The sequence below is a fragment of the Phyllostomus discolor genome, chromosome 1, assembly GCF_004126475.2.
Source record: "Phyllostomus discolor isolate MPI-MPIP mPhyDis1 chromosome 1, mPhyDis1.pri.v3, whole genome shotgun sequence".
Taxonomy (NCBI): Eukaryota; Metazoa; Chordata; class Mammalia; order Chiroptera; family Phyllostomidae; genus Phyllostomus; species Phyllostomus discolor.
The window spans coordinates 98,386,428-98,409,083 of NC_040903.2; the positions used below are offsets into that span (position 1 = coordinate 98,386,428).

At 35.2% G+C, this 22,656-nt stretch overlaps 1 protein-coding gene and 1 non-coding gene across 4 annotated transcripts in view; both read right to left on the minus strand.

The window, feature by feature from the left end:
• Positions 1-22,656, minus strand: part of CCSER1 (coiled-coil serine rich protein 1) — a 1,267,039-nt gene that overhangs the window by 1,178,849 nt on the left and 65,534 nt on the right. The window lies entirely within an intron of this gene.
• Positions 5,246-5,377, minus strand: LOC114493665. Its single transcript, XR_003684278.1, has one exon. It is a non-coding gene; the product is annotated as a small nucleolar RNA SNORA3/SNORA45 family (small nucleolar RNA).

Below are 22,656 nucleotides of genomic sequence, written 5' to 3' on the forward strand. Positions count from 1 at the left end.
TCAAGAATAGTTGTCCCAGGTGCTAAGGAATATAAAACATACCTCGATCATCTTTTATCCCAGGCTCCATGTATTTAAGCCTGAGTCCTAAGGCAAAGGATCTACAGGTAATGCGCCAGTAAAATCTAAAAGCAGCTGCTTGTCTAGAGAATCACCATGGGACACTGAGAGCCCAGGGCATCAACAGCACTGGCACCAGCAACAGCAGGGCTGGCAGTATTGGCAGCAGCACTAATGACAGCAGCAGTGCAGTTAGTGATAAAAGAGAGTCTGGCAGCCTGCACAGCATCTCCCTGCACCTTGAGCATCCACAGCCTGGTCTCAATGGCAGCAGAACTGGTACACAACAGCAAAGAAGCAGCAGCAGCAGCATCTTCCATGCCAACCAGTGGCACTTTGGGTTCTCAGTGACTGACAGCTCAGCAAAGCAAGTAGGTGAATAGCAAAGCCTAGGTAACACAGTGGCATGATAGCAGAGATCTTGCACTCAGCCATAACTGGGTTAAAATCCAGGCAATGCCAGTTATGAGCTATGTTGACATTGGTTAAAATATTTAATCTCTCTAGACTCATATTTATTGTGTGTAAAGTAAAAATAACAATAGTTCCTGCTTAATATGATTGTGGTGACAATTAATGAGATAATTTACCTAAGAAATTTAGCATAGTATCTAGAAAATGATAACAGCTCAATAAAGGTGGTTTAAAAAAATGGGAGACAAATCAAAGACTCCATGAGCCATGAGGGCTGTCTTATTATCAAGTGTCATATGATATACCAGGGATTCCAAAATTTATGTTAGGAATGTTAGGAATGCGGCTGCTACTTTTGCCCTAGTTTTACCACCTGTGTAAGCATAGGTGGTCTGGGAATCACAGGCTGGACTAATAACCATGTTTTCCAAATTTTCTATCTTCAAACCTTCGAAGCAAGCATTTGTTTTCCATTCATATGACATAAGCACAATATTAAAAAGCAAAGCCTTTAAAGAACTTCGTTAACTCAATAAAAAGTTTTTCAGTACAATTTTTTACAATTATATTCTAAGAAATGCATAATTTAATAGTATTCCTATTTCAAAACTGATTATTAATTGTTATTTGTTATGTGCTAATTATGTAAGATTTGGGTACATTGTTCATATTAATGATACATATTAATAGGAGAGAAAAATGGAAGATTATTCTCCAAATTATAATAAGTAGCACCATGATTAAAAGATGTTTCCACTCTTTCTTTAATCATCTTCAATGTTAGTGCTATCTGTCCAGAAAATATGTAGCAAGAAGTTTATGTAGTCCTCTTTTATTAGACAATGATACATTTCTATCTCTTTTTTTTTTTGCTGAGTTTAGCAGATTCAAATGACTCCAGGTGGTTAAAAAAATTAGTAAATGAATTAAAATTGACAAACCACAATACACATACACCTTTACAATTTTGAAGAAAATATACATTTTTCAAAGTATAAAGTTTCAGTGAAATAGGTACCTGTCTATCCCCTGAAGCTATCTCATGCCATACATCTTACAATTGTTGTGATGCAATTATCCAACTCTGCCTAGGAGCAATTAGGCTTCAGAGCATAATGTTACAGAACTGCAGAGTTAGAAGGACCCTTAAAATTCTTCTAAATTGAGCCACCTGTCAGTTTAGCTGCATCAATTGCATCTAGCTCAGGTCTTAACAGAAGCATATGCTGAGCCAGAATTAGGAGTACAAGATGTTTATGGGGGAGTACATCTACGAGAGATAAAGAGGAAGGAAATAAGATTATTCAGGGGAAGCCTTCAAACCACAAAGCAGATCCAACATTTGTGGGGAAAAAATAGAGCAGGCAGAATTGGACAAGAAATATGTATGGAATAAATGCAAATCTCACAAAGTTTTGACCAATTTAATGGGAAGCTCCAGAGCAAAAGAAGAGTCTTGCCTTGGCAGAAACAGCCAGCACCTAGGACCTTCTCAGGCTTATCATGCTCAGTCATTAGTTGGGGGATAATCTGGAAAAGCACTGCCTTCGCTTGAAATGCTAAAAAGGATTCTACTGATTCTGCAGCTAAATGTCTGCTAACTATACTCCTCACAGCTATAAAGCAAGTTTTGTCTAAAGGCAGCATGACTTCATGACTGCCACACATCTCAAAAAGGTGGTAAGCCAAAGCCCCGATTGTCCTGCAATGGAGAATATAGTACTTCATTGAGCACCGATTCTATTTTTGAAAGTGTACTACGTGTGACAGTTCCATATTTAATGTCAATATGAGGAAAGCTTCATCACATTGACATTAAATGCATGTATTCATATGTGGCTTCTGATTATTTTTTAGTATTTTCATTCCTTCAATTCTCAAAACCTACTATATCCCTCTTATCAAAACAGTAAACAGTCTTTGGATAGTTGAAAATAATTCTTAACCCACTTGAATTTTCATTTGTCCAGTGTTCACACTCCAAATCCCTTCAATCTCTCCAAACTCCGTTTCCTGGAGAAATTAGAACTTCACGTTGACTGAGGTCTCAGTATCTTGAGATACTCACAGAGATGACAGAAAATAATACTCAGTCTTTAGTACACGGAGAGAGTAAATCTAGAAGTCAGTGATTATTGCAGATACTTATTTCTACTTGTCACTCTACCCTAAAACTTAGTGGCTTAAAAACACAAGCATTTATTTGCTTATGAGTCTACACTCTGAGCATGGCTTCGTTAGCTGGGTGTTTTGGCTTGTCTCATTTAGATCACTCATGCAAGAGATGTCTTCTAGAAGCCGAAATGGGGCTGAAATCCAAAACGGCCTCCTGATGTGACTGATGCTTCAGCTGGAATAGCCAGACCCACGACTAGCTAACCTGTATCTCTCTCACTGTCTCCTCACAGCCTCCGTGGTGGGGTAGTAACCTGCATTTTATGGTAACTAAGGAGTCCACAAGCATAAAAGTGGTAGCTGCCCAGCCTCTTTGAAGCTTAAGCCCATAACTGGCACAGGATTACTTAAGCCATGTTGTAGTCATCAAAGCAGGTCCCACAGCTATCTCCTGGATTAAAGATGGTGAGAAATAGATTCCACCTCTTGGTGAGAGGAGCAGCAAAATATTTATGGCCAACTTTAATTGACTGCTGAGGTAAAGCTGTTATCAAGCCAGTAGTACATTTGAAGCATCAGTCTTCAGGGACTGAGAAGAGACAGAAATGAGAAAGAAAGAAATAGAGCAAAAAGTGGGTGTGGCCCAAACACAGCAGGTAGGTTCTATACCAAAGGTAGGAGCAAAGGAAAAACAAATTACCTTAGTGTGGCAACCTAATCTAGAAAAAAACTAGCAGTGGAGCTTTAGATCTCACTTAAATAAGACAATATTCTGTCTTACCAAGTATTTGATACAATCCTAGTTTCATACCCTCTATGAACCTCATTTCCTCAGCTATCAAGGAGAGAATATAACATCTATCTCTTTAGATTGATATGAGAATCAAATGAGCTAACGAATCTATGAAATCTGTCCGTCCCACTCAGGAGTGGGGGTTTTTAGTTTGATTTATCCTTTTTGTTTCTCCTCTTAACTTCAAGGAGAGGTATCAAAGGGCCACTCTCGACCCAGGAAAGGTTCATTGTCAGAAGGGTAGAGACTGAAGGAGTTGAACCAAATTTGGTGAAGTACCATGGGCTTGTCTTGTAATTACAAAGGTGTATGTGGGAGTTTTGAGGGCCTGCATAATGAACCATTGAGGGCTTCTTAGGTTTACATGTCAGAGACCAGAAGCTCCTAATGTTCTTGGAAAATTCGAAGTCATCTGGAAGTATACTAATAAGACTTGGGCTAATTATGACCATATTGCTTGTGATTGTACCTCTGGAGCCTCTGGAATACTGGAATAGCCAGTAGCCCTCTGTATCATTTATAAACATACCAATTACAAATATAATCACCCATTTATTTTTAAAAACCAGTATTGAGTGACTATTACTTGACAAACATTACACACGGTTGTGAAACAGACAAAAATCCCCTCCTCCTTAGAATATTATCTTCATTAAGTATAAAACAAACCATATTGTGTTTCATTCACTAATCATTATATGATTGTAATATATAATAATCATTGAAAATATTTAGGAAACAATTGTATATTATAATATTTAAGAAATATTCTGCCCTGGCTGGCATAGCTCAGTGGATTTAGCGCGGGCTGCGAACCAGGCATTGCAGGTTTGATTCCCAGTCAGGGCACATGCCTAGGTTGCAGGCCATGACCCCCAGCAACCACACATTGAAGTCGCTCTCTCTCTTTCTCTCTCCTTCCCTTCCCTATCTAAAAATAAATAAATAAAATCTTTAAAAAAAAGAAATATTCAACATTTACTTAAAAATATTTAGGAAATTAAAAAAACAAGTTATAGTACAGTAGAACAGCAAATGACAAAACACAGATGATAATATACAATATAAATGACTTCACCAGCCACCAGACCACTTTCACTGGAGCCAGGGGTTTTCAACTAAAGCCTGTTTTTATTGAACAATGCAGCACCCTGAGCAAACCATTACAATCAACTGTTTTATAACAATATCCTTAAAATAATTTCAAATATTCATTAGTTGATACTGATACCCTATATGCAAATAGAAAATGAATAATGAAAAAGTGAACAGAAATGAAAACACTGAAAATACTTTTGTAATATATTAGCCTCTGGAGTCTGCCTTTACTCTGTCTTCTGATGAATGCTAGAGCTCTAGCTAGGAACAAAATTGATTAGCTTGGTGATGTACACAACTGAATACAGAATCCCTTGCCAGTAAGATGTGAATGATTCTACTACCCAGAAATTACAACCTATCTCATAAGTAAGCATATAAATAGATAAATAAATAAATGTTGATTTTAAAAAGTACTGAGATTATATATATATATTTCCCTAGAGCAATTTTCCTATCTGATAAAACAGTTATTCAACACATATTTGCTGAACTTGTTTTACCTAAGCTTCAAAGGTTCAAAGACAAACAAGACATCATTTAACTTCATCAAGTTATCAATATGTAACTGTTAAGAATATTAATTTTGGATTTGGGGGGCATTTTCTTTTTTTCCAGCTTTATTAAGATAAAACTGACATATAACACTATATAAGTTTAGAGTGCATAAGGTGATCATTTAATACATGTAAGATATTATAAAATGATCATTAAGATAAGGTTGGTAACACCTCTATCACCTCATAAAATTAATATTTTTTTGATTCATGTGACTGACCTGGTGCCTGGCCATGCCATAGTGGGGCCAGAGTCAGTGAGTACAGTCAGCAGTGATTCTTCGAGGACTCCAGCACACTAAGGCAGTAGCTGATACCCAAGTGTGACTCTAGCCTTGATAAAAATTAATATTTTTAATGAAACATTTAAGATTACTCTCAGCAACATTCAAGTACATAATACAGAATTATCAACTACAATTACCATGCTGTGCATTATATTCTTAGAGCTTATTCATCTTATAATGAAGTTTGCATTCTCTGAACCACATCTCTGTATGTTTTCCACCCCCAGCCCTGACAAGTACCATCTACTCTGTTTCTGAGTCTGGCTTTTTATGACTTCACATATCAGTGAGATTATACAGTATTTGTCTCTGTCTGACTTATTTAACTTAACATAATGCCCTCAAGGCCTATCATCCATATTATCATGAATGGCAGGATTTTCTCTTTTTTATGAGTAATACTCTGTTATATCTTCTTTATTCATACTCCACTGGTGGACACTTAGGGCTGTTTCCATACCTTGACTATTGTAAATAATATGTCAGTGATGACAGAGGTACAGATATGTTGTTGAGATACTGATTCCATTTCCTTCAGATATATACTGAGAAGTGGGGTTGCTGGATCATATCATAATTCTATAGTTTTTGTGGAACATCCATATTGTTTTCTATAGTTACTGTACCATTTACATTCCCTCCAACAGTGCACAAGAGTTGTCTTTTTCTACCTCCTCACCAATACATTTTCCTAACTTTTTTTTAATAATAGACAAGGAATATTGATTTTATTTCTTTCTCATAAATAAATTGAGAAACTACACACACAAAAAAAACATGTAATTTGGAGCCTACAACTGAACAAGTTTCTATATCATATTCAATGCAATACAGAATTTTTTAGTTATATGGTTTCTTCTACATCCACAGTCATGTCACTATAATCACTGGATTAATATTGTTCACATTTAATAAACTCCCTATAGTATGAGTCCTACAAGGTCATAAAACCAGCACAAGATAACATAAATTACTACATGCCTTGATTCTAAATCCACCTACTTCTCTCCACTTGTGACACTCCTGATAGTACCTGGTCTATGTTATAGTCCAGTGATCAAATGTCCTCGTGAATCTCCCACATTAAAGATTTATGTAGTCAGTACTTTTTGTGACCTAGTCACTTACTTCTTGTTGATAGTGTGTAATATTCTAACCAATTAATTGGCTCTCCGTTCCTTCCACTAATATCAATAATGAAGAGTTAGTGATTTCCATATATTACAAAAAAGTAAAAAATATTACTTATCCTGAACTTCTAATAAGCATTGTAAAATAAACTTTGTATTTCATTATATTTTTAAAGTCTTATGACAAAAAGTATACTGTGAAAAACTGCATATTGTGTTAAACACATAGAGACAGTCAATCCAAAAAGGTTACACACTATATTATTCCATTAATAAGACAGTTTTGAAATAACAGCATTTTAGAAGTGGAGAACATATTAGTGGTTGTGTGGGGTTAGGGATGGGGAGGGTGAAGTGAAAGGGATGTATGATTATGTACGGCCCACAGGAGGAACCCTTGGGGTGATGACACTGCTCAGTGTCTTGACCAACTTCTGCATATGAAAAAATTGTATAGAACTTACACACGAAACATATATAAAAGAGTACAAACAAAACTGGTAAAATCTGAAGATTGGTAGATTGAATCAATGAAAATATCCTACACATATTATAATTTTGCAAGATGTTAATACTGGGGGGAAAACTGGGTAAAGGGTCCATGGTAACTCTACATGTGACAACTGCATGTAAAACTAGAATTAGCTCAATTAAATTTCAACTAAAAGGAAACAGAGAGAGCATGTGTTCATAAGAATCCCAATATAAAATGATACAAGGATAAAAGATATCATGTAAACATGAGATATAAATATACAATATATAAGGATTACCAAATTTAGTACTTTCAAAATGCTATAGTGACAGAAACAAAAACTTAACTTAAAATTTAAGGACTTCCAGTCAAGATGATGGCACAGTCAGACAGGGCTCACCTCTTCACACAAACACATCAAAATTATGACTAAATACAGAACAAACATCATTAACAACCATCAGAAATTGAATTGAATAGAATTCTAACAACATTAAAGAAACCACATCCACCCAGACTGAGCCAGAGAGTCCATAGCTGTGCCATATCTGAGGTTCCATCAACCTGGCTAACACTATTTGACCTGCCTTGGAGAGCCCCAGAGACTCCGCCCCACCCAACTTACAGGCACACCCAGACTGTTTTTCCATATAACGGCTGGTCTTGGCTTATACTGCACAACCTCCTAAGTCCTCTGAAACAAGCAAAAGTCCCAGGCCCTGCACTAGTAGCAGCCAGCCTACATTCACAGCTTGGCTTGGCTTAGGAATCTCCAAGCCCAGCATAAGTAGCAGCCATCTCAGCATTGCTTTATAGCTCATGCAGGGTGGCCCCAGGCAAAACACAGGTAGGGGTTCACTTTGGCCTTCATCATCCAGGAAACCTCAGAGCCAGTGCACCAAGTGAAAAGCTACAGACCACGTCAGAGCAACAACACCCTGTCCCTGCATGGCTGGTTCTCCATGGAAGGCGATGGTTGGGGGTCAGTGACCATAGCCATCTCTTGTAGCTCACTAGCCTGGGTAGATCCCTCCCAGGGATCTGCCAACAGTAATCAAGGCTCAACTATAAGAGGAGGGTGTTCTCAGGCCACACAGAGGGCACAGCTTGAGTACCCAGCTTGGATGATAGGAGAGTCTGTGCCAGTGGATCCCACAGTACACCTACTACATTAGGCCATACTACCAAGACAGAGTCAAAGAAGCCCTACCTCATACATGGAAACAAACACAGGGAGGCTGTCAAAACAAGGAGACAAAGAAACATGGCCCAAATGAAAGAACAGATCAAACTCCAGAAAAAGAGCTAAATGAAATGGAGATAAGCAATCTATCAAATGCAGAGTTCAAAACACTGGTTATAAGGATGATTAAGGAACTCAGTGAGGACCTCAATAGCATAAAAAAGATCCAGTCAGACATGAAAGATACACTAATTGAAATAAAGAACAATTTATAGGGAATCAACGGTATACTGGATAAAGCTGAGAATCAAATCAATGATATGAAACATAAGAAAGCTAAAAAAAAAAAAGAACCAATCAGAACAACAAGAAGAAAAAAGAATCCAACAAAATGAGAATAGTGTAAGTCACCTATGGGACAACTTCAAGCATTCTAACATTCACATCATAGGGGTGCCAGAAGGAGAAGAGAAAGAGCAAGAAATTGAAAATATATATGAAAAAATAATAAAAAAACACTTCTCTGATTTGGCAAAGGAAATAGACATGTAAGAGCAGGAAGCACAGAGAGTCCCAAACAAGATGGATGCAAGGAGGCCCACTCCAAGACACATCATAATTAAAATGCCAAATGTTAAAGATAAAGAGAGAATAATAAAAACAGCAAGACAAAAGCAGTTAGTTACCTATAGGGGAGTTCCCAGAAGACTGTCAGCTGATTTCTCAAAAGAAACTTTGCAGGCTAGAAGGGAGTGGCAAGAAATGTTCAAAGTCATGAATAGCAGGCACCTATAGCCAAGATCGCTCTACCCAGCAAAGATGTCACTTAGAATGGAAGGGCAGATAAAGAACTGCTCAGACAAGGTAGAGCTAAAGGAGTTCATCATCACCGAGCCATTACTGTATGAAATGTTAAAGGGGCTTATTTAAGAAAAAGAAGATCAAAACTATGAATAACAAAATGGCAAAAAATAATACATATCTATCAATTGAACCTAAAAAACAAACTAAGCAAACAAAAAGAACAGAAACAGAATCATGGATACAGAGAGTGTTTTGAAGGTTTCCAGGTGGGAGGTATGTGAGGGGGAATGGGTGAAGAGGTTAGGGGATTAAGAAGTACAAATAAATAGTTACAGAATGGCCATGGGGATGTAAAGTACAGTAAAGGAAATGGAAAAGCCAAAGAACTTATATGCATGACCCATGGGCATGAACAATGTGTGGCAGGTTTCCCTGAGGGTGTGGAGGGTGCCAGGTGGAGGTCAAAGGGGGAAAAATCAGAACTGTAATAATGTAATCAATAAAATATAATTTAAAAAATAAATATAAAATTAATTTACATTTAATTTCCTTTAAATTTTAAATATCAATATAAAATACCATGTGAGAATTGTATTATTCCCTTGAATTTATTCTTATATCTTCATTTGAAAACAATATGCTAAGCCAAATTTTCAAAGCAACTCCAAAATCCAACCAAGCCAAAACTTGTCTTTAGAAAAGAAGAAATGCTATGAAAAACAATTCATTCTCTGAACTACACACATAACTTCTCCTACCAACTATAAGGAATGTTTAGCTGCAGCGCTAGGATTTATGAGGTGAGAGAGAAGTAAGGAAAATTACTTACAGGAGCATAAGAGATTGGACTGGATTAAAGTGTATTTTAAATCCCAAATCTTTTATGCAAGTCTCTCTTTTAATATGCTAATTAGAACCAAGACAGTCTTTTAGCAGAAGAAGGTTCTAGGAATATCCCACTTAAATATGTCCAAATATGAGGCATGTATGCCTAACCCTGTACCTTTTAAACAGTGTTGCTTATTCATCCAACTTTCAATAAAATGAAGCCTTAGGCAAGTCATGTAGCATTAGTCTCAACAATCATATTAATTATATCACTGAGGTAACTCTATGTCCCACTTCTTGACAGATGCCACCTTTCACTCTCAAAGTGTTCCTTTTGAATTATATTTTGTATGGCCCCTCCTCTACTATGGATATTGTTTATATCCTGCCGGTGGCCCTGCTTCTCAATCCTGACCTCTACTACCCAAGTTTGGCATTGGCCCAGTTGGTAGGTAAAGTGCCCAGTAAAGAGATATCAAACTATGGTGACAAAACAGTGGACCAATTTACTTATTAATGTAAACTAAAACTATACTACTTTAAGTAAAGCTTATAAAATTTTTAGCATCAGCATCTATTCCAGTCCCAAACTCAGAGACCTAAATAATAAAGAAGGTGATGAATTTTCAATCTTTCTTGGGCTGAAAGAGAATCTTTGGGGAGATTGTTCACACAACTAGGGAAGGATATTTCCTTAATTTGACAGGAAAATTCATGGTTGAGATTTCATAGATAATGTTTAGAATGTTCTTTATAAATACAAAGTGCCAAAAATTATTGAATACACAAAACATTCTTTCCTAAGTAGGTAAATCAGGTGTGTTGACTTTGTTTCCATAAAGATACAGCCTGGCTCCACCCTGCCACAAAGGGCTATGGCAGAAAACATGGAAGCACACAAAAATAATGGCGAGAATTGGACTTCTCTAAATTTAGGAGATTTCATGAAGCCATTCACAACTTCTTTGTTAACTCAGATTAATTTCTCATGGGCGTCCTCGCCTCAAAAATAATTCCCATGTACCCACTTATTTTGTTACATTAGCCTGAGAAATTCTAACTCACCTGATGTTTTGGTGTGCTTGCATTAGTTATAAAGTGAAAATACCTGAGTCATTCTTAGAATATTACACAGAAAAAAGCAAAGAATAACTTAAGATTTTGAGTATGGATTTATTTATCTAATATATAAGATGTGTTTTATTCAGTTGACCATAGTAAAAACAGCCTGGAGTAGCCCTACTTGATATGTAATGTAGGCAAAACAAACAAACAACTCTTTACCATTTGGTACTTGTTTCTTGTGTTCTACCAGCTCAGTTAAAATTCAAAATAGTCAAGGCTTCTAAAACCATTTCTACTTCCTCTGTCAAAGCCTACTTGAAGAGGTTATAATCATTCATACCAAAAAATAGATATTTATGAATATAAAGAATAACTCTTCCCAGTAATTATATATATATATATATATATATATATATATATATATATATACTAATAGTGAGAAAGTTTTAAGTTCTGAGGTTTAATCAGAATTTCAGGAACCAAAATGTGGCAATAGTAGGCATCTGGAGGGCATCAAACCCCACTGTCTGTTATAACATTTTGTCTAATGCACTGCTGACAAGTGAAAATGGCTGGTGCAGCACTTGGCATATGATGGATGCTATGTAAATATGCTGAATTTTTAAAATTCTGTAATAGTACCTTATAATCATGGACAAGCTATCTAATCCAAATATAATGGTAGCTCTTAATGCATTTCAAAAAGATATAACTTGCATATAAGCTAAGCATCAAGAAAATATGACTTCTGCATATTTTGTGTAATTAACTTTTCTCTCCCCAAATTATCTTTTCTTATACAACTATTAGGCATATCTTCACTAAAGTTCTATAATATTAGTTTGGCCAAAAATTCTGTATTTTTTCAATAAAACAAAAGGTACATTTTTCCTTTTCACCAATAAATTTATTGACTTGAATATTCTGAGTAGGTCAGCCATCTCCCACTATTGGCTTCCAGTGGGTAGAGGCCAGGGGTGCTGCTAAATATCTTCCAATGCATGAGACAGTCCCACAGCAAATAATTATTTGGCTAAAATGTCAACAGTACCATGAAATGTCACAAACCGCTTTTAACACATTCAAACATTCACAGCACCTTCTCCAAATACTGCACAATTTTTTAATGTTTCAGTTGTTTTTTTACCTTTCTTAAAATAATAAAGCATAATATGCCAAAATGTTGTATATTTTTTCCATCTTCAATATTAAAAATGGCTGCACAAAAATTAACAAATTTTGGTAAGTTGTTTTTTTAATGCACACTAATATGACAGCTGTAACAATCTAACAGAGTTATTTTCAATGAAGTTAAACACAACTATGCACTACTAGAGCCATTGTATGGGGGAAAAACATTAACAGACTTTTTGGCCAACCCAATATTTTGAGATTTTATGTATTCTATTTTCTGTTCCCCACCTGACATCTAAATTATTTAAATTAAATACTGATAACACAATTTACTACTTTCAAAATAATGATTTTTGCTTTAAAGCATATAAAGTGGCATAAAATATTCTTTTTAAAAAAACAATCCCTGATCATAAAAATTTAATTTAAAAAATATCCAACATTTAAAAAAGCCAAATTACATTAGAATCTATTTTACCAAATAACTAAAATAGTATATTTTTATAGCAGTATTTATTCTTCCATAATAAAGATAAAGTCATAAAAGAAATATAAAAGTAAAGAGGATACTAAAAATGTATTTCTATGTATTTATGGTACAAGGATAAATCTAAATTGCTTCTGATCAGTTACACTTCTTTGAAACAATACACATATCTGTAACGATTAAGCTCAGCTCTAGCTGGTTTTTACAGATAGCCTTGGCAAACAGTCTGTTGCCTGGTAAATTAAAGTGATTCATCAATGTCGATGCTGTCACAAATACACAAGATTGGCTAGCAGAGATGGATACAAAGCACAGAAAAGGTGTCAGCTGTGTTGGATGCTTGCACTCTTTTTCAGACAGGATATACACTTCAGATAGGTTGAAGTCTATCAAACCTGATTTCTGTTTTGCTATGTTGTCAAAAAATTTTATATTAAAATCTTTCTAAGAATGATAGCTTTAGTCACAAAAAAAACACACACAGCACCTTAAGCATCCTTATAGTCATCTGTATTTTCTTCCCAAATCAAAAGTAAATAAAGAAAGAAAAATATAAGCAAATATTCATGTGCTGGGGAAAAAGACAGATGACAAAGTCAAAAAAATGGGCAAAGATCATGGGAAAACAAATACCAGAGAAGTTCTACATATTTTTCACAAGTGCTAAAGTAAAACTATTTTCCTTATTTATTCATCATCATCATGCCCATTTCTCATATATTCATTTCCTCACTCCTAATTCACAGAACCAATTTGAAGACTCAGCTGTCCGGTGTTTAATGCAATAACTATCTGAATGTGGAGTATTTCTAAGGTGTTGTTTTCAGATACAAAAGTGACACTAACACAAGATCCATCACCAACCTTGTCCCAAAGTAATTATGTTTCTCACAATCTGAAACCAAATAAAGTCCCAATTGCCATATGAAAGTAGCAGGATTAAAAAAATCCCCCTTCTATTTCCAATGAATATCAAGGCATAATTTTTATTGAAAATAAGATAAAATTCACAGTTATATTTGCAACTTGGGCTATGGTGAATGATCTAAACTGAGAATGTAGATATGAAGGCATTTATATATTAAATAATTTGAATAATGAGAATAAATACTATAGAAAATATAGTTATCTCAAGATAGTTAATATTTAAGGAGTGAATACCAGATGTCTGTTTTCCAAGCATCTACAATTGGATATTCAATCTAAAAAAAAGAAAGAACAATAAATAAATAACAGAATTGATCACTTCCTTCCAAACTAACTTCTACTGTATTTCAAATCAGGTTTTTAAGGTCCAAAACATAGGAATTAGCCCAGACATTTCCCTTCTTCTCACTAACCCCCAATAATCAGTGACTGTATCCTATGGATTTTTCCTCCTAAATATCTCATTTCTCCCCATCCCTATTTCTCCATGTCTAATTCATATTACCATCATATTTGCCTATAGTATTCAAATAGAGTCTATCTTGTATGTGTGGTCTTGTTAACTCCCCTTCTTTGCCAGTATTAGTCATCAAAAGTGCCAACTTCAAGCCCTATTCTAAGCCTTTCCACAACTTCTCTTAGCCTCCAGATAAATTCCAGACCCTTTCAGAGGGCATAAAAAGCCAACAACATATCTTGCTAATATAACCCCTTTCTCTATCACTAATACCAAACAAACACATTTACAGACACTTTATATTCCAGGCATACTACTCAATTTTCATTTATTCAAAAATGTCATGTTTTCTTTGTACCCTTACTTTTATTTGCATAATTTATGCCTCTGTCTGGAGTTCCAACCCCAGTTTCAGCCCATGCATAGTAAACTACTCCTGAGCAATCACGATGCTGTGAGGTTATCACTTGCCCTTATTATGTAGCTAATTGTACATAAATAGAAAATTAAGCCCTGGCTGGCGTAGCTCAGTGGATTGAGCACGGGCTGGGGACCAGTGTCCTAGGTTCGATTCCCAGCCAGGGTACATTCCTGGGTTGTAGGCCATAACCCCCAGCAACCGCACATTGATGTTTCTCTCTCTCTCTCTCTCTCTCTCCCCCTCCCTTCCCTCTCTAAAAAAATAAATAAATAAAATATTTTAAAAAAACAGGTTTGCAAAAAAAAAAGAAAATTAAAGCCAGATCTCCTCACAGTAAGTTTAATATTTTATTTCTTTTATTTTTAAAACTTTTTTATTAATTAGCAGCAGAAATCTATTTTACAAATGTAAAACTTTAATGTGCCTTAAAGTAAGGTGCTCTGATTGTTATAAATTTGAGGCTGTACAATCTCAAAATACCTCCTTTCCTGGAATCTCTTGGGCTATTTCAAAAGCACTAAAAACTTGATAATAAAAGAGTGTGAACTCCACCATAAGTAGAAATCCTTACACACCTTCCTTATAGTATGTCTTAGTTCTCAGAAAAAGGAATTTATAGCAACATTTCTGTCTTCTAGAGAAGTGCTTCCAAAATTCAGTGCACAAACAAGTCACTGATGAATAGAAAGGAATTCTTGTGAGAAGCACCTTCTCGATCATACCTCTAATTTTAGTAGTTAGGAAAATCTGATGTATTTTACTGTACAAACCTACTTCTAAAATGTGCATTTGCTAATCAAATAGACAAAACATTGATTTTGAAAAGTGGGCATGCACAAGTATTGATGCATATTTTTAAAATGAGATCAACTGTTTCTCCTGAACTTCCAAAGAGTCTGCTCATATTGATACCTGTACAGCGATAGCTTACTCACTCATCATTAGAGTTGCTGTTATGCTTCAAGTAGAAGGTAACTATTGATATTTCTTGTAAGCAATCTTGTAAGCAAGTAGGTCAAGAAGATCCTTTTCCCAGTCAGTGTGCTTAAGAAATATATACTGTACATTGATCAGAGGATTTTAATAAATGCTCATCCCAGTGAAAGACTCTTTGAAAATGCTTTAAATAGAAAACATTTTTATAGCTAGCTTTGTAAAGTAGGGCTACAATGTAATCTTATATTGTTAATGGCAATGCCTAGCTGAGTATTACATTTCAACCTATTTCTCAGGAAAAGTGCTCATGAAATTTTATATAACTCGTATCTGATCATTTTTAAACAATCAATTTCTTTGATATAATTCTATTCATCCAGAATAAATAGTATAAAAAGAAAAATATCATGCTCAAAACATTAATTCAAAACATGTTTCTTTAAAATTAATAAGGTTTTTAAACTGGAATTCCTACTCATCTCTCTCCCTTTAATAATAAATCTGCCAAAAAATATAAATGTGCAATCAAAAATAAATTAAAAAACCAAAGAAGCATGCTCTATCAGAAGGCATAAAATAGAATAAAATGTAACATTCCTAGGAGATCATACCTACTACAATCTTCAGAATTCTGTGAGAAGATTCACTAAAGGTAAAGAATGTCTCTATCCTCTCTGGACCTCTCAGTTTCTTCACTTATAAAGTTAGGAAAATGTTCTAAAGACTCTCTCTGGAGTCAATTATCTCATGTCTATATGATAGTTCATATTTCAGGGTTTACTTCACCCAAGATTGAATTAGTAAGAACTCTGGTGGTGCCTTTGCTACTTACCAATTCCACGGACTTGGCCAGATCTTCCAATGTAATGCTCTTTTTTTGAAAATACACCTGCTTTCCATTGCTTTGTAATGACCTACCAACCACAAGGCTAGATGCTATTAAAAGAACAGGAAAACACACAATTCATTTATTTTTTGTCAACAAATATTTATTGATCACTCTGCTGATTTTAGACTCAAAGAATTTAACTTCCAGTGTATCCTGGGAGCTCTCCAGCAATCTTGTTTGTCCATCCCTTTCCACCTCACCTAGACTGTCTGTTCATAGCTTTTCCTCTCCCCTAAAACCTTTAATACCCTCTCCTATATCCTCACTCTCAGATTGGTCTATCACTAGCTTTTGTCAAAAAATGAATGATCTTTATACTGCTAAGCCTACTGTTGAATTCATCTCTCATCTTATGTAAGACCTATCAGCAGCACTTGTCAGAGTTGACTAGTCCTGTCCTAACTCACTCCTTTCTTTACTTAACTTCTGTTACAACATACTCCCAGTTCCCCTGCGCCCTCCTTGGTTTCTCATTCCTGGTGTACTCACTAGTTCTTCCACATCACTGCCACAGTCTCCTAATGGGCACACTCCTTAGTTCTTGGATCTCTCCTCCTTCTTTTTTATATTTCAATTACAGTTTACATTAAATATCATTTTGTATTAGTTTCATGTGTACCACTTCCCCAGGAGATCTCACCTGAATTTGCATTCCAAACACCAGCTATATACTGTATATTGCCAGATCTGTATTTCCAGCCCAAACCTGAAATCCAGATTCACATATCCTACAGACTACTCAGCATTTCCACCTCACTGTCTAATAGACATCCCAACCTTAACATGTGCCAAATTAAACACTTCATTTTCCTCAAATACCTGCTCAACTCACAAACCTCTCCATATCAGTAAACGGCAATTCCATCTCTGCAGCCCAGCCTCTAAACCAGTCATCCCCCAGGTACCTTTCTCTCACACCTCACATCAAGCCTTTAGGAATTCAATATGATTTCACTGCCACTGCTATGGCCCTCATAAAAGCCACCACCTGCATTCTCCTGGTTAGCCTGCTACTGGGGTAGTGCCAACACTGAAGCCAGACTGCACCTGTTAAATACAATCTTCTCACTCTTCTTTAAAATCACTCATAACCTTTTCCTGTGTCATACAGAATAAAAGCCAGGTTCTTTACAAAGCCATCCATTCATAATCTAATTTCCACCATACACATGTTGGGCCTCATCTCTCAGGAGGCCGCTCTGTGTAGACATTCTTCTCCTTGTCCAATTCAAACAGGTCAAGTCCTCTCCTGCCAAGAGGACCCTGCACTTGATACTCTCTTTGCCTGAAACATTCTTTCCACAAATCTGCCCCCAAATATCTCTGCTTAAAGGTTTGCCTTTCAAAAAGACCTTCCCTGAACATCGTATGTGAAAATACAACTGCTATTGCATGCCTATTATCCCACTGTAATCTTCCTGTTAGCACTTGTTACTGTCAGACATATTAGATATTCACTGCCCTGTGGAGCTAAGAATTCAAAACTGTCCAATATTATTAAATCGGATACGAATATTTTTGTAAACAATCATTTAATATGATTAAGTATTTAAGATGATTTATTCAGGGTTGAAATTATTTTTCACTTTGTTTTTGTGTTCCTATAAAACTTTACAAAGTCAGTCCTCCAAATGGATTTGCTACATGGGGTCTTTACCCTTTCTGAGTGATGCGACATTAAAAAAAGTAAACTTGATGTAAACAAAATAGAAATGTAATATGCCTTAAAATGGAATTATCAATATTTTTATATACAGTAGTAGTACAAATATTTACAAATGAAAATGCTGTAAGTATTAGACACTCAAATGTACCAGTTTCATCAAAAATGCAACTAATTTGTATATTAACATGTCTGACAACCAAAAGAAATACAGCTTCTCTTTCAGTAATCTTCAAAATTTGGGCTCTTTGCAGTAGATACTTAGGAATTCAAAATAACAATATCTTATGGTAATTTAAAAATCTCTGCACTATATATAAGATACTTTGATTAGGGTTTTATAGACAAATCAGAGTCTCCAGAAGAAGGTACCCAATTTGAGGATACAACTTAAAATTTTTCTATTTAATGAAAGCAGGTATTTAATGAGAGTTGTATTCAAGTAGAAATGGGCTCATGACATTGTAGCAGTTAGGGTTGAGGCAAACTCCCTCATGCCTACCCTCCACACCCCACCTGCAAGAAGCACATTTATACACTTCTTACATTAAGAACACATTTCTAACTTCTGGTCAAGATGGAGGTGTAGGTAGACAAGTTTTGCCTCCTTGTACAACACAGAAAAAATTACAACTATATCTCAAAACAAGTAACACCCAGGGTGATCAGAAAATTGATTTATATAGAAGTCCGACAACCAAGGATTTAAATAAGTCACATTCATCCAGATGGGTGCATTTTCTACAATATGCCACACTGCTAAGACAGGGAGTCAAATCAGCTCTACCTAATACACATAAACAAACACAGGGAGGCTGCCAAACTGAGGAGACAAAGAAATGGGGGCCAAATGACAGAAGAGAACAAAACCCCAGAAAAAGAACTAAATGAAATGGAGATAAACAACCTATCAGATGCAGAGTTTGAAATACTGCTAATCAGGATGCTCAAAGGGCTCACTGAGTACAGCAACAACATAAAGGAAAAAAATGAAGGTTAAATTAAGTGAAATAAAGAAAAATCTACAGGGAACTATCAGTGAGGGGTGGAAGCCAGGATTCAAATCAACAATTTGGAAAATAAAGAAGAGATAAGCATTCAACCAGAGCAGTAAGAACAAAACAGAATTCAAAATAACAAGGATAATATAAGGACCCTCTGGGACCATTCCAAACACACCAACATTTGTATCATAGGGATGCCAGAAGGAGAAGAGGAAGAGAAAGAAATTGAAAACTTATTTGAAAAAAAATAATGAAAGAAAATTTCCCTAATTTGGCAAAGGAAATAGACATACAAGTCCAGGGAGCACAGAGAGTCCCAAACAAGTTAGACCTAAAAAAGGCAACACCAAGACACATCATATTTAAAATGCCAAATGTTAAAGATAAAGAAAGAATCTTAAAAGCAGCAAGAGAAAAGCAGAGTCACCTACAAAGGTATTCTCATAATACTATCAGCCAATTTCCCAAAAGAAACTTTGCAGGCAAGAAGGGACTGGCAAGAAGCATTCAAAGTGATGGAAAGCAAGGACCTACAACCTAGATTACTCTACCCAGCAAAGCTATCATTTAGAATCAAAGGGCAGAGAAAGTGCTTCCCAGACAAGGTAAAGCTAAAGGAGTTCATCATCACCAGGCCATTATTACATGAAATGTTAAAGGGTGTTATTTAAGAAGAGAAGATCAAAACTATGAACATTAAAATGGCAACAAATTCACAACTATAAATAACTACATGTAAAAAAAAAACAAACTAAGCAAACAATTGGAACAGGAACAGAATCATAGGTATAGAGATCATTTGAAGGGTTATCAGCTGGGAGGGCAAAGGGGGGGAATGGGGTAAAAGGTGCGTAGATTAAGAATTGATAATTGGTAATAGCATGGGTAATTGATAGGTACAAAATAGACAGGGGGAGGTTAAGAATAGTGTAGGAAATGGAGAAGCCAAAGAACTTACATGTACAACCCATGGACATGAACTGAGGGAGGGATTGCTGGAGGGGGGAGATTGCTGGAGGGAAGGGGAATACTGAGCAGAGGAGAGCAAAGGGAGTAAAATTGGGACAACTCTAACAGTATAATCAATAAAATATATTTTAAAAAAAGAAATGGGATGACAACTGCTTGACGCCTACATTTACTGGGTGGCATTCCACCAAGGTACGTCAGGTAAACTACTAGAAGGAGTCTGTCTCATTAAAGAAGTATTTTGTGTTTCCTGCTACTTTTAACATTATTTGATACTTTTTTCATTTCTACTTCTTTCCATTCTGTCTATAGATATGCTCAAAACACTCAAATTTTTTTAAGGAAAGAAAAGCAAAAAAACAAAATACAATGAATTTCCTTGATTAGTTTATTTCTCTCACAAATTTACCATTAAACTTTGTAAAATATATTTCTGATATTATTATCCCTATCTAATGTTATTCAATAACTCTCAATCACCTTTATAATGATGATTCTCAGAGTGATCTATTGTGACTGATTACATTTCCTAAGATGGCTATAAGAACATTCCCATCCCTCCATCTCTTCTTCAGTGCAATTTTGCAACTTTTCCTATTTAGCAGCAGAGTCAATTCTTGTATCTGGGCTAGCCTTAGTGGTTTTCTAATACACAATATAATATAAGAGATTCGATGGAGATCTATCTCATAGCACAGGAGTTCTTTGAGCAACACCCAAGAATCTCACTTTAAATGTAATTACAGCAGTTTTGTAACCATTTTCCTTCCCTGGAATTGTAGTGCAAGCAATGATGCTGGAATGGCATTGAACTAGCCATGGCTTGACTGAACCCAAAAGGCATCAGTAGCAGAGATATGACTCTTACAGGTGGTTAAAAATACAGGAGGAATTTGAGAAACTCACAAATTTCTAGATTGGAGAACAGAAGACAGAACTGAAGAAATGCTTATGTTGTAGCACAAGGAGATTTGAGATGCTCTGTTCTTTCTAGAAGTGATTTAAAAGGATTCCTCAAGAAGTTTACTTTGATCCCAATGATGTATGAAAAACTACTAAATTCCTAGCCATCTTCATATTGCTTTGCAAAATAAAATGTCTATGAAACTCAAATTTTTTAATACTTAGTGGACCATTAAGGAAAATATAAAATGTTGAACATGTAAGAATACACACAAGACAATTTAAGTTTAAAAATACATCTCTCCCATAAGATAATATAATTATCACAATGCTAGTTAAATCATATATAAAAGCATACTTGTGAAAAACAGAATTATTTTAACAGTAATCTATAGCAGAATTAAAAATTAAGTTCTAGAACACAATATTTAAATAATTATGTTTAGCCACTTAATCTATAAAAATAAAACTTAGAAAACTATGCCATTGTTAATAAATACATGTATACATTTCTCATTATTTATGAAAATCATGAAAGATTCTAAAAGGTTTGTTTAAATATTGTTCATATAAAACCAAATGTTTATGTCCACAGTGTCAATGGGATTTGAATATCACTTCTCTGATAAATTTAACTTATAGTAAGCATCTGAGCTCTACCAAAACAACTTTATTAACTTTATATCCTTTACCTTTTTGCCATTAACTGAAGCTTAATATAAATACAGGAATGTTTTAAATAATAATTTTAAATATTCTATATTCATCAAAAGTACTGCCTAACAAAATCAAACAATCACTGAGAATTTTGACACGTGTTACTTAATTTTATTAGCAATGATAGCAGAATACCTGACACTGCATACAGAAAACTTACAAGCAGTGCAGATCAAGACAACTGTTTATACCTTACAATTCAAGTTTAAGAAACAACATACTATGAACAGTCCATTTTACAGCGTTATTTTTCTATTATTTTACAGAGTTTTCAAAGGTAAATTCCCTGAACAGTAACTGATTTTTAAGTCTTTTAATTTTTATTGAAATATTGGGGTGACATATTATATGTCTCAGGTGCACAATCTAATGATACATCAACTATATATTGTATTGTGTGCTCACCACCCAAAGTCAAGTCTCCTGTCAGTCACCCTTATCACCCCTTTACCCTCTTCTTCCTCCTCCCACCCCACTTTCCTTCTGGTAATCAACATACTGTTCTGTGTTTATGAGTTCTTTTACAATGATGTAAATAGAAAAGACTGAAGCATAGACCATTTGCTTGCAGGTGCAGTTCAAAGAACAGAAGGGTAAATGATTGCTCAATTTCCTTCTTTTTATCAAAAGACCTTTCCCCTACATACCATATTTTTCAGACCATATGATGCACCTAGGTTTTAGAGGAGGGAAATAAGAAAAAAAAATTTGAAGCAAAAAATGTGGTAAAATAGTTAATAACATAAATAACACAATATTTCACCAATGTAAATGTAAACAGCACTCAACAGCAGCATTAACAACCATTATTCCTCCCAAATTTTGGGGGTGGGGGGAGTGAGCATTTTATAGTCCAAAAAATACGGTAACTGTTTCTGGGGCTACTGAAAACAGAATTCAAAGAGAGTCTGGAAGAGCAAAGAGGAGATTCCCCTGGTTAGCAGTACGCAGGAAGTCTAAATTTTTACTGTATTAAGATTAGGGCATAGAAAAACTGCAAGATACTAACAAAGAAAGGCTACAGTAATTTTAATACCCAACAAACTGATTAGGAGAAATTGCAATTATGTACAGTACTGCTACACACACATGGAATGAGTTGGGCCTACTGGTTTTACTCAATATTTACAGGTGGAAAATAAAATATGGTAGGCCTTTAACAACAATTACTAAGTATTGATTCTTAATGTGGTTAAAACAAGACTATACTAAACCTTGTGGAAAAATAATTAGACAAACAAATACAATGAACTTAATTATATGGAGAAATTTTGTTTGGGGAGGAAGTTCTAAGAATTCAATCTGGACCAAAATAAAGGGAAAACTGAAATTCAAAGTTC